Consider the following 9,472-nt stretch of genomic DNA (forward strand, 5'->3'; position numbering starts at 1 on the left):
GGCATCTGAGAACCCACAGAGATGTCTGAGAGGACAGCACTGATGTTGCTTTTGTGGCTCTTGTTGCCTCTGTGCTGACTTTAGCTCTTCAGAGGCCCTTGGGCATGGTGTGCAGCAGCTGGGATGCTAGGGCTATGGTAAACAGGGAAAATACCCATGCTGCTTAGCATCTGCCTATATATATGAAGGCTGTATGTGGCTACAGCCAAATGCAAGTTCTGAATGCAAGTACAATAGTACTAACCTCCTCGTGCTCAGGTACACCCTCTTTCTTCCTGGCCCCAACCTTGTTTGCTCAATTCTTCCATGTTTTGTTCCCTCTTCCTCCCCTCTTTCATTTCCTGCTCTTCCCTTCAGGAGTCTCTTCTCGCCTTTGTCTCTCTACATCTCTGAAGGACTATGCTCTTCTGTGCTCATCTCTGTGGAGGAGAGCAGGAGTCCGTTGTGGTGTATCCTTGAATCATCTGCTGAGAGCTCAAGCTGCAGAACTCCATCCCAGAGCCCGCTGCAGATCATCTGCAAGGCTCACACCACGCACACAAATGTTTTGTAGTCTCTTTCCTCATGAGGATTCCAGACAATATGCAAGGAAACTAAGCTTTTCTGATGAGGAGGTGACTCCAAAGAGACATTCAGATTCCCTTTGCCAAAGCAGACGGGACAGATTTTCTTTCTAAATGAGATGTTTTTGGCCTTCTTTCTCCCAAGTGGCTGCTTGCTATCGTAACACAAATGCTGCTCAGTGTCTGTGAGTTCCAGACAAGCAACCATGGTGCTGAACATGGTACCTAGTATGAAGCAAAGTAATTTCTCAAGATAACAATGATGGGATTCATCTTTAACACCCAAGCTAGCCACCCTGGATTTGAGAAACAGATATCTAAAGAATGCAATTTATCTGACCTACCTGAGACATGCATTTTAGAATAAGAACCTGAGGGTACCCATTTCTCACCATTAGCTGTAAAGGAAAGTGCAGCTCATCTAAGACATGAGAATTAGGAAAGATAAATGTATAAAAGTATTGGCCAGGCAGGTGGGGGCTGGGAGAATGAGGTAATGGCAGCTCCCTCTAGTGATGGGCTAGGGAGGGAGGGAGGGAGGAAGCCACAGCAGATAGCTGTAGTCATTATTCAACCAAGAGACAGATGATGGGTCCTCAAGATCTCTGCAGCAACCATTCTCGCATAACTTACGTGTTTTCGAAAACAGTTTCAGGATTGATTTTAATTTCGATTTTGTTACTTGTACAACATCTCTGCCTTTGCGTAAGAATAGTTCTTGGATGACAGTTATCCGGATGGATCCAATCCACTCTAATTGTGGTTTTTATCCTTGTGCAGGCTCCTAGTCGTCAGCCATGCAGCTTTTCTGCCGTGTGACTACTGGAGTCAACCAAGTCTCATACTGAGGTCCATGGTGTGTTATCCACAGTGTCCAGTCCCTCTGAAGGTGTCTCTTCTGGTAGCTGTACCAATAATGAGGGACCAGACTTCTTGAAGTACTTAAAGCAAAATCATTGCCACAAGGTGAGTCTTCCAGCAATGAAAAGGATATGTCTTTCTGCTTTATTGGGTGTTTGGCCTTCTTCCAGAGGAACAGACTTTACCAGCTGTTTTCTGTCACTGCCCACTCCCTTCCCCTACCACCTCATCACTCTGGGCTGACAAGCATAGTCTCTTCCTCTAGCTCAGAAATGTCTGTCTGATGTTTCAGGGAGAGCCCCTTCAGCTCTGAGTGCCCATCCTGGAAGAAGTATGTATTTTCTTTAGAAATAAGGTGTTAAGCCATCAGCTTCAAAAAGACCTTTTCCTGTAGCCTTTCAGGTGTGTGCTGAGGTGTCCTTGCCTGGTGCCATTATCTATCTTTTTCTTTCTCTCTTCATTCTATCTCCCCACAGTCCCCTGTATTCATCCAGAAAGGTCTTTTGTAAGTTGCTATTCATTAAATTCCCCTTCCTCAACCTGATTTTATACAGTGTTAACAAGATGGCTCTCAAGACCCTTGGGCATGGCATTGCTGTGTTTAAACCCTCCCTTACCTTGTGTCAGTGGTGGCAGCAGCACGTCATCTGAGTCACACCTCTTCCCAACTTGACTGAGACCACGTATTGGTGGTGAGACATGTTCTCCAAGTCTCTGGGAGTAGCAGGGGAGGTGCTGCAGGCTCTCTTAGGTAGGTGTGAGGCAAAAGTAAGATAACTGCTGCTGTGTTGCAGTACTGGGCACATACTTTATCAAGCCCTTCAGTAGCAACACTGAAGGAGGAGTTGCTTTCACACTGAGACTGACAATCTGAGCACAAAGAAGCATGAGATCTAGTGTGCACAGTTGCAACTCTTCCTGACATCTCCATTTAATCAAAGCTGTGTACCCTGCAGGCTTTCCCTGGAGTTCACTGCAGCTCCTGCCTTTTGTTTGAAGGAAATTTGTTTGGCTTAGCATAAATATAATTTAGCTTTTCTATAGCAAAGACATCCTCCTTTAGTGTGAATGGAGAATACCAGCAGCAACAGCACCAGTATTGCGTCTGCTGTGTTCTGCTGTTCTGCTCTTGGGATGCTTGTGTGGCAATGAGGGCAACATGGGATGGCTCTACCCAAACCCAAGGAGGGTGAAAAGGTGACATGTAGGAACAGAGCATCTGCTGCATGGTCAGGTACAGCTGTCTGGTAGCTAAACACATCCAGACCACTAAATAGCATGTTAATACTACATTTTGAATCAAGGTCTCCCTGGCAACCCTTCAGGCCTCAGGTTCAGTTTCTTTGGATGCCTGTGTATGTGTGCTTGGAGAGAAGCTTCATATGCATAGATGAAGGATGCTTTAGGAGCTTTAAGAGGAACTGAAGCTGGCAGTTCTGGGATTTTGAAAAGCGCTGCTCTGGCTCTGCTATTCGACCTTGTGAAACTGGTGCCTTTCCCATGATCTCAGAGGAGTGGGGAGGAGGGAGTTGTTTCAGGTAGGTAACCAAAGGCTTTGATGTTAGGTGAGCTGTAAGTGTAGTTCAGCTATTGCTACCTTGCTTTATCACTTCAGGAGCATAGCTATGTATTACTTCCGCGTTGCTTGTAGTGCTGGGCTGGCCACACTCCTCTGGTGCAGACAGCGCTTTAGTGGCCTGGCTGGTAAGGATGGGACTTTCTGTCTATGTAAGTGGTGGGGTTTCCCCAGGTAGCCCTTGTGCTGCCCTGTGGGACCTGCAGCCTCTCCCTTTTCAGCCCCAGCCCTGCAGTTGCCTGCCTACAGCTCCCGGATGCTCCACTCACTGCAGCGGGTTCAGGGCAGGGAAAAATCCATGTGCTTTCATGTTCACACACTGCCATTGGAAGGAGGCAGGTGCTTCCTGAAGGGCCCTGGAGACCCTCTGTTTACCTCTAGGGCTGGGAAACACACATTTTATGCATCTTCCACTCAGGCCTGTTAGGAGAGCACCTCCCTACTGCATCCACTAGTGCAGTGGGTTTTGGCAGCCGGAGTTGTCATTTTTTCCCAGCTTAGATGTATTTAACAGTTGGCTGCAGCAATGGCTGTTTAATTCCCTTGCTAACATTTCCAGGGCAGCTATTTAATTTTATTTTTTTTTAAACCCTCTTGCTTCTGGAAATCCTGTAATCGAATCCAAGCTCTGTCAATCTAATTAGTTTTGAAGTGCAGCATCTCCATAACTTAGAGACCTAAATAAGCAGCTTAATATTAAACCCTAGCTTCTCTCCCAACATGTAGTACTGTTCTGTATTCTCCAACAGAAGCTCCTACTGAACAACAGCTTGCTGTGATTGCTCTCCCTCTTTCCCTCTCTCAACCTCCCTCCCTCTCTTCCCCGGCCTCTGCCCTCGCTGTCTCCATTGGGAACCAGGTGCAGCCCTCTGCTTCTCCGCTTCAGACAGTCTTTTGTGATGCTGCTTGCTTAAAAGATGCTGATGCTGCTTCGAATGTCAGCACAGAGAGGTCCGGTGGTGGCGTGTAGCGGCTCCTGGTGCCGCGCAGGGGCCGAGCTGGGCAGGGGGGCTGCACTTGCAGACTGCATGGTGACATCATCAGGCCCTGCATATGCTGTGGTGGGGGATCACGGGGATTTATGGGGAGTAGGCTGTGCCGCCTGGGAGCCAAGCTCCGCAGCCAGAGGAGCGTGGGCCGATGCGGCGCAGGAAAGGGCGGCTGCTAGGCAATGCCGCTTTGCCAAGGTGCCACACTGCTGGCTCCTTCCTGGGGTGCTGTGAGGAGCTGGCAGGGAGGAGATGAATTGGCTCCCTTGGTGCAGCATCCCTCCTGGTCCCCAGTGGCATGTTGGCCCCCTGAGCTTTCTGTTGCCTGCACCAATGGTGAGATGTCCGGTAGATTTATGTCAGAAATGCACTATTGGCCCAACCTACAAAGACTGGTGGAGCTATGGCTATAGAGGAATGAGGCTTTTCAGCCCTTTTGTGCGGTTAGAAGATTTTAAAAAAGTTAGGGGTTGTGGTGGGGACTAAAGAGCAGTTTTTATTAGGATAAGATATGAGGCACACGGTTCAAGCTCCACTTATGTCTCACTGGCAGAGCAGATTCAGAACAAGTGTGTTTTCTCACTGCTGTGGTGGTGAAGCAGGATTAACCCATCCCACTTCCCTGAAGGACTTTGGTCCTTTGGTACACTGGCCAGTTCTGTTCTTGCTTGACTTTTTGCAGTAGAAATGATGGTGCAAACATGAGCAAACAACAGTTCACCAAAACGGCCTTTCTGTGCCACTGTAGGTTTTGCTCATGAAGACCCTGTTCTTGCTGTGTATTGGAGTCATGTCCCGCGAGGGCCCAGGACATGCAGAATTTGAGTAACAGAAGCAGTCCTTCCCACTGCCATGAGAAATTTTCTTTGCCTTTTTCTTCACTATTTTCTTTACCTTTGCTAGGCTTCCCCATTTTCATGGCTGTCTGATTTTCCGGGACTGGCGGGTGGTTTGGTTTGGCAGCATGTCAGTGGGGAGATCTTTATCCACTGAGATCTTGCTCTGCTCCCACAGCCCAGTGTGAAAGCCCACATAGCTGCAAGGCGAGCTCCCAGCAAAGCGAGCCTAGCTCTGGCAGGAGCTGGAGGATGTGGGCATTTGTGCTCATCGGGAGGTTTCTGCCCACGAGAGCATGCCCAGGGAATCGTGGCTGAGCCGGCCGGCCTTGGGGAAGCCAGGCAGCTGGCCGGCTCCCACTCTGTAATTGGGGGAAGTAACCAGCTGCCTTTGATGTCTGAGCTGGGCTGAGAAAACCTGACAGCAGACTTCAAAGTCTGTTGCGCCAGCTCCCCTGATTATCTGTAGGCTTCTGGCGCGTCCCCCAAGACTGCCAGATTATCCTGGCTAATGCTACACTCTTCCCTGCATCCTCCCTCCCTGTCCTTCTGCCCCTCCCTGGTCACTGTGGATATGTGGCAATGGCATTTCTGGGTGGGGGACATGCCTCCTGAGATCTGTGAAGCAAAGGCAGAGGAGGCATTTTTGGAGAGCTTGCTTATAAGCCTGCATCCCTGGGTTGTATTCTCCCTCCCTGTTCAGTTGCAAGAGCAGCCTGAAATACAGATTGCTCTCTGCGGCTGCCCTTTGCAAGGCACCCATGGGTTTAAAGCCAAGCAGGCACCATGTGCCTTTCCCCTCCAAAAAGCCTTTGGGCAGCAGGGCTCCCATCCATGCTGCTCCAGGGCAGATCGTGCAAGCTCAAGGGTGAGGAGGGGCTGGGAGGAGAGTGTTGTGTTGTCTTTTCCCCCTTTAGCCTCTCTGCTGCCTCAAATTAGTGTCTAGCTCCTCTGCCACCTGTGCTTCAATGCTCGGGGAGCCCCAGGGTGCTTGTCTGTGAGCAGAGATGCAGAGGGCAGGTCATTGCTGAGGGTTGGCTCAGATGGGGGTGAAGAGATGGTAGAGCCATGGGTCTGAGCAGAGGCCCCAGAGCTCATGCTCCTTCCAGCGCAGTTTGCTTTCATTTGGGATGTTGCATAGCAATGCCAAAAGCTCATGGGGGAAACCCTCCCTTTTAAGAGCTGTTTTTTTGTTGTTTTGTTTTTTTTTTTTTCTCCCAGAGCAAGCAACCTTGGCAGTGGCTGAAAACCCTTCCTGTGCAAAGATGGATTTGCCAAGATGCGGTTTGAGGTCTGGTTTCCTTTGGAAGGTGGGGTTCCTTGCTACTTTTCAGAAGGTGGGCTAGGCTGTGCCCTCTGCTGTGATGGGTGGAAGCCAACAACGAATGTGATGGCTGCAGGCAGAGGAAACCACAGCTGCGCTAACCCCAGGCACACAAATGGGGTGAGGGGGCTCATAGGGGCCATATAGCCAGACAGGGGATCTGGGCTGCAGCCTTTCCTCTGTTTGCCTAATTGCTTTTGCATCTCAGCAGTCTGTTCCACCTAAAAAACAACGCTGACCATGGGGTTGCCTCCTTCATCCTCAACGGTTTTCTCTGTAGCATTTCTACCCTGCTGTGGGAGTGATCATCCCTTATCCCCATCCCTCCCCAGGCTCCTTGCAATGTGCAAGGGGAGTGTCTGGTCAGCACTTGTCTGGGAGGTTTGCAAGTCACCATGGATGTTGCTGATTGCTGCTGTGCTCTTTTAGGTAGAGTCTAACTTCACCCTGTCTGCACTGGACTTGGTAAAATTTTCCATGCTGCATTATTGGTAGCATTTTTCTGGAAAGCTTTGGCCCAAAGTGGCTGAGCGGTATCCAAAATGGGTGCCTGCAAAGGGAGGCAGGAGGAAGGAGAATGGGCATGGAGGCATGCAGTTAAAGATGGTCATCACCTGCGTGAAAGCCAAAGCCAGTGCTGTGGGCAACCTGACCTCCAGCCTTGTGTTCTGGACCAGGAGATGGTGGTACCCTGCAGGGGTGTACTGAGAGGTGGCCCTGCTGCTCAGGTGCTGGTGGTAGCCAAGGCTGTGCCAAGGGCTAGAGGTCAATAGTAGTTAATCCCAGTGGCCCCGGTGCCCACTTCAGCTCTCCATGTGAGGTGCATGGGCACATGCACCACCTGGCTCGGAGGAGGTAAGTCCTCTGCTCCTTGTAGGTACGGGCAGGGACCCTCTGTGCTATCCAAGAAGCATATTTTCCCCTCACTTCCTGTCTGGTGTCATCCCAGGAAAATAGGGTGAGGGGATCTTTCTCCCCGTGGATTTGACTTCCCTGATGTGGTTTCTAGTGGCAATGCTGTTTTGCAAAGGATTCTCTGATCCTCTTCTACTCTGCCTTGTGTGGTTAATAGCCCTGCCATGTGTCTGGTTGCACTAATTTCCCAGGGATGAAGAGGGTAAGTCTTTAGACTGTGCGGTTCCAGGAAGAGGGAGGGGGCTGTTGATTCTGTCCACAGAGCATCATCATTGCCAGTGAGAGGGCTGGGCCAGGCCATCCTATTCTCCCAGGTTTCTCTACTGCAAATGTAACCAGTGATTCATGCATCATTAGAGTTGCAAGCTTGGAGTTAAACTGCCCCTGTGTGTGTGTGTTTAACTGCACACTGACTGTTGGAAGATCACTGATGTTGAACTCCAAGTTTCCTTTCCATTTCATAGAATCATAGAATGATTTGGGTTGGAAGGGACCTTAAAGATCCTCTAGTTCCAACCCCCCTGCCATGGGCAGGGACACCTTCCACTAGACCAGGTTGCTCAAAGCCCCGTCCAACCTGGCCTTGAACACTGCCAGGGAGGGGGCAGCCACAGCTTCTCTGGGCAACCTGTGCCAGTGTCTCACCACCCTCACAGGAAAGAATTTCTTACTTTAGTTTAATCTAAATCTATCTTCTTTCAGTTTAAAACTGTTACCCCTCCTTCTATCCCTACACTCCCTGATCAAGAGTCCCTCCCCACCTTTCCTGTAGCCCCCTTTAGGTACCAGAAGGCTGCTATAAGGTCTCCCCAGAGCCTTCTCTTCTCCAGGCTGTACAACCCCAACTCTCTCAGCCTGTCCTCACAGGGGAGGTGCTCCAGCCCCCTGATCATCTTCGTGGCCTCCTCTGGACCCGCTGGAGCAGGTCCATGTCCTTCTGATGTTGGGGGCCCCAGAGCTGGACACAGCACTGCAGGTGGAGTCTCATGAGAGTGAAGTAGAGGGGGAGAATCCCCTCCCTCACCCTGCTGGCCACACTGCTCTTGATGCAGCCCAGGATGTGGTTGCCTTTCTGGGCTGTGAGCACATATTGCTGGCTCATAGTCAGTTTTCTATCCACTGATACTCCCAAGTCCTCCTTCTCAGTGCTGCTCTCAACCCACTCATCGCCTAGCCTGTGTTTGCATTTATTTTGTATTTATTCTGTCACTGTAGCAGAGATGCTTTCCCTTCCTCCAAGGAGGTAAGTGGGTTGGCTTACTTTGAGCAGGATCATCCCCAGGGCACTGGTGGCAGCAGGTTGCTCTTGGAAAGCAAACCTCTTCATCCCTCTGAGATGGGAGAATTTCATCCTGCACCAGGGAACGGGAGTCTACCACATAGTTATAGTTATGTGCATGGCTGTGTCCTACTGGCATAGGGTGCAGGCCCTCCTCACCATCAGGCATGCTTGGGTACTGCACCGCTTCCCAGCCTCTGCTGTATCTGCTCACCTCCTCTGAGGAGCCGGAGCATGGGTTTCAGCCCTGCATTGCACCCTCTTCCCCCAAAACAGGTGCTGTTCCTCTGCTCCATTTCATTGCAGTGAGGGCAGGTGGCAGGGGACAAGTGAGATCCTGCAGGGACCTTTCTGCCTGCTGCAACAGCCTGTCCCCCTGGACTGGATTTGGCTTTCTGGAGAGCTGTGTGGTGCTATGGGAGCTGTGTGTGCAGGCTGGTGAGGAGCCTGCTAATGGAGACAGGAGCCGTGCAGTGAGGAGCCTCTGCCTCTCTCTCCTGACCCCTCAGGCTCTTATATGAATCAGTTTATTAAATGGGGAAAAGAGGGACCTCGTGTTTGTTTTGGTTCGTTACATGAATCTCGTTCCCTCTAGGAGTCCCGTGGGATCAAACAAAAGGACTTGTTTTATGGTTGGTTTTTGCTGCTGAATCCCTGAGCCAATTTAGTCATTCAGTTGGTGTCCCAGCAGCAGGGCAGGAGCAGTGTAGCTCAGGGGTAAATGCTTTGTGCTGCCATCCTTTCTGGGAGAAAAAACCCAACCAACCAACCAAAACCCCCACAACCAAAACACCACCTCGCCCCCTCCCCACCCCCCCAAAAAAAACCAAACCAAAAAAACCCAAAAACCAACCAACCAAATCCTTTCAGAAAGTGTCTCTGGTTTGAGCCCCTCACTAGCATTAGGCTGCATGCCCGAGAGCCTGGGTTTCCCCTCCCCAGGCTCTGCCCCTGTGAGCCTCCCACTGTGTCCCTGGCCAGCGGGAGCAAGGCTGTGCCCCTGGCCACGTGGTGCCCACAGTGCGATGCCCCGTGGCAGCCGATGCCACTGCAGTGCTCGCCTTGCACTGTGGCCAGCAGCCTCCTGGCCTCAGCCCTCCTAGTGCAGCTCCTCATGGTCTTACCGCCC

The sequence above is a fragment of the Strix aluco genome, chromosome 2 (assembly GCF_031877795.1).
Source record: "Strix aluco isolate bStrAlu1 chromosome 2, bStrAlu1.hap1, whole genome shotgun sequence".
Classification (NCBI taxonomy): domain Eukaryota; kingdom Metazoa; phylum Chordata; class Aves; order Strigiformes; family Strigidae; genus Strix; species Strix aluco.